The following is a 4,116-nucleotide window of genomic DNA, read 5'->3' as shown; positions in this document are numbered from 1 at the left end:
AAGGCAAGTAGGCAAAGACTTCACGAAGACAAACTGTAAGTAAGGCAAGAGAGGTAGGATAGAACCAGTTGCTCGGAGAGGACAAGGGATTTGTTCGACCAGTTCCAGTTGTTGTGACAACTATACATTTGGTTAGGGAGGCTGAGATTTAACTCAGAAGACCGCGTCTTCACCTTATTCCCCTTGAGCTAAGAACACTTAGTCCTCGCCCAATCACTCTGGTAAGTCTTCAAGGGAGACTTCCAAACCTTCACAGACTTCGTTCACCGGCAATCCACAATGACTCTTGGATGCTTAGAATGCGACGCCTAACCGGCTGGAGGATTCACGGACCTCAAGTGTAATAAGTCCTCAAATCATGCGGACAGAAAGACTTCAGTGATGCCTAACACTCTTTGGCTCTGGGTGTTTTGGGCATTGTCCTCGCAAGGATTCTCTCTCAAAGGGTTCGGAAAAAGCCATGCACTAACTCTAAGCAGCCACCAATTTATGGTGTAGGGGGTGGGCTATTTATAGCCAGGAGGCAACCTGACCTGATTTGTCCAAAATGACCCTGGGTCACTAAGGAACTGACACGTGTCCAATGGTTAGATTTCGAACACACGCGACAGCTTGACTTGGGCTACAAGTAAAGCTGACTCATCCAGCTCTGGATAAGATTTGCTCTCATTGTCTTTTCTTGAATACATAGGATTTGGTTGAGCATCACATCAGTCACTCTGACTTTGTTCACTTGGACCCCACTTAACAGTACGGTGGTTCCTATGATTCAATAAAGAAGAAAAGGAAACTACGAAACAACTATGTCTTTGCACTCCATAGTCTTCACGCGATATCTTCTCCTGTCATAGTCTTCAATGTGAATGTCTTCACAGACAACCATTGTGTTCAATGTCTTCACACATTTTTAGGGGTCATCTCTGGTAGGTAAACCGAATCAATATGGGAGTACTACCTGTGTTATCCTGCAATTCTCACAAACACATTAGTCCCTCAACCAAGTTTCTCATCAATACTCCAAAACCAACTAGGGGTAGCACTAGATGCACTTACAAATGGTGAAAATGAAAGGAAACGCCATGACCGAAGACGCATACCTTCCGACCATTTTGTAGAACACCTCGCTTGCGAGGGAAGCGGCACTGTTGAACGGCATCACCAGAGCACCTCCTTGCGGGGGATGGAGTGAGAAGAAGGTGGCTTCTTTGTAGCCGGAATCTTCCTCCGCTTTATGCCCGCGACCTTGCCGACCTTCTCTGCCGCCGGCCGGGATCGCGCTGCCACGTTGGTGCCCAGAGCGCGGGCCATCATAGTGGGGGTAGCCGAATTCCCGCCCTGCACGACCACGTTTCCCTGCCGCTTGCGGGCAGGCACGACGTTTGCTGGGGCGATGGCGGCGGGGCCAACATGGCCGACGATGAGATCCGCCCGAGCGGAAGGAGCATGCGCGACCTCAATGGTGACGGGGGACAACATGGGGTTGTCCATGGCGGCGAGGGACGGCTAGGGAGGAAGCACCGGAGCGTGCGGAGGCGGGGCAATGGTGGCGGAGGGTGGGGGGAGCAGGAAAGGGCGCGCGGAAATGTTTCTGCCGCCAAATCTCGCTGCGGATAGGGGTTGAGCTTGGGTCAGCCTCCGAGCCTGTGAAGATAGAGGTTGGAGGAGAAGATTTTCCGCGCCACGCAAAAATATTTGCGGGCCGGGGCGGGATGCGGGGTCTGATCGGGCAGGTTTTCCCGCCCCGACCCGCAATTTGGCAGTTGTTTTGCGGGCCGGGGTGGGATGCGGGGTCTGCTAGAGTTGCTCTAAGCATGAACGTTATATCTAGATTTTGTTTGATGCGAGACGGTTATTCATTTAAATCAGAGAATAATGGTTGTTCTATTTATATGAGTAATATCTTTTATGGTCATGCACCCTTGATGAGTGGTCTATTTTTGTTGAATCTCGATAGTAGTGATACATATATTCATAGTATTGAAGCCAAAAGATATAAGTTTAATAATGATAGTGCAAATTATTTGTGGCACTGTCGTTTAGGTCATATTGGTGTAAAGCGCATGAAGAAACTCCATGCTGATGGGCTTTTGGGATCACTTGATGCTTGTGAACCATGCCTCATGGGCAAGATGACTAAGACTCCATTCTCCGGAACAATGGAGCGAGCAACAGACTTCTTGTAAATAATACATACTGATGTATGCGGTCCGATGAGTGTTGAGGCTCACGGCGAGTATCATTATTTTCTGACCTTCACAATGATTTGAGCAGATATGGGTATATCTACTTGATGAAGCATAAGTCTGAAACATTTGAAAAGTTCAAAGAATTTCAGAGTGAAGTGGAAAATCATCGTAACAAGAAAATAAAGTTTCTACATCTGATCGTGGAGGTGAATATTTGAGTTATGAGTTTGGTCTTCATTTGAAACAGTGCGAAATAGTTTCGCAACTCACGCCACCTGGAACACCACAGCGTAATGGTGTGTCTGAACGTTGTAACAGTACTTTATTGGATATGGTGCAATCTATGATGTCTCTTACTGATTTACCGCTATCGTTTTGGGGTTATGCTTTAGAGACGGCTGCATTCACGTTAAATAGGGCACCATCTAAATCCATTGAGATGACACCATATGAACTATGGTTTGGCAAGAAAGCCAAGTTGTCGTTTCTTAAAATTTGGGGCTGCGATGCTTATGTGAAAAAGCTTCAACCAGATAAGCTTGAACCCAAACAGGAGAAATGTGTCTTCATAGGATACCCAAAGGAGACTGTTAGGTACACCTTCTATCACAGATCCGAAGGCAAGATATTCGTTGCTAAGAATGGATCCTTTCTAGAGAAGGAGTTTCTCTCGAAAGAAGTGAGTGGGAAGAAAGTAGATCTTGATGAGGTAATTGTACCTTCTCCTGAATTGGAAGGTAGTTCATCACAGAGATCAGTTCCAGTGATTCCTACACCAATCAACGAGGAAGCTAATGATGCTGATCATGAATCTTCAGATCAAGTTACTACTGAACCTCGTAGGTTAACCAGAGTAAGATCCGCACCAGAGTGGTACGGCAATCCTGTTCTGGAGGTCATGTTACTTGACCATGACGAATCTATGAACTATGAGGAAGCGATGATGTGCCCAGATTCCGCGAAATGGCTTGAGACCATGAAATCTGAGATGAGATCCATGTATGAGAACAAAGTGTGGACTTTGGTTGACTTTCCCGATGATCGGCAAGCAATAGAGAATAAATGGATCTTCAAGAAGAAGACTGCTGCTAACGATAATGTTACTGTCTAGAAAGCTCGACTTGTTGCGAAAGGTTTTCGACAAGTTCAAGGAGTTGACTATGATGAGACCTTCTCACCCGTAGCGATGCTTAAGTCTGTCTAAATCATGTTAGCAATTGCTGCATTTTATGATTATGAAATTTGGCAAATGGATGTCAAAACTGCATTCCTTAATGGATACCTCAAAGAAGAGTTGTATATGATGCAACCAGAAGGTTTTGTTGATCCAAAAGGTGCTAACAAAGTGTGCAAGCTCCAGTGATCCATTGATGGTCTGGTGCAAGCCTCTCGGAGTTGGAATATACACTTTGATAGTGTGATCAAAGCATATGGTTTTATATAGACTTTTGGAGAAGCCCGTATTTACAAGAATGTGAGTGTGAGCTCTGTAGCATTTCTGATATTATATGTAGATGACATATTGTTGATCAGAAATGATACTGAATTTCTGAATAGCATAAAAGGATACTTGAATAAGAATTTTTCAATGAAAGACCTCGGTGAAGCTGCTTATATATTGGGCATCAAGATCTATAGAGATAGATCAAGACGCTTAATTGGACTTTCCAAAAGCACATACATTGATAAAGTTTTGAAGAAGTTCAAAATGGATCAGTCAAAGAAAGGGTTCTTGCCTGTGTTACAAGGTGTGAAGTTGAGTCAGACTCAATGCCCGACCACTGCAGAAGATATAGAGAAAATGAAAGCCATTCCCTATGCCTCAGCCATAGGTTCTATTATGTATGCAATGCTGTGTACCAGACCTGATGTGTGCCTTGCTATTAGTTTAGCAGGGAGGTACCAAAGTAATCCAAGAGTGGATCACTGG

This window comes from Triticum dicoccoides, chromosome 7B (genome assembly GCF_002162155.2).
Source record: "Triticum dicoccoides isolate Atlit2015 ecotype Zavitan chromosome 7B, WEW_v2.0, whole genome shotgun sequence".
In the NCBI taxonomy this organism is placed as follows: Eukaryota; Viridiplantae; Streptophyta; class Magnoliopsida; order Poales; family Poaceae; genus Triticum; species Triticum dicoccoides.
This window is presented reverse-complemented; position numbering follows the sequence as displayed.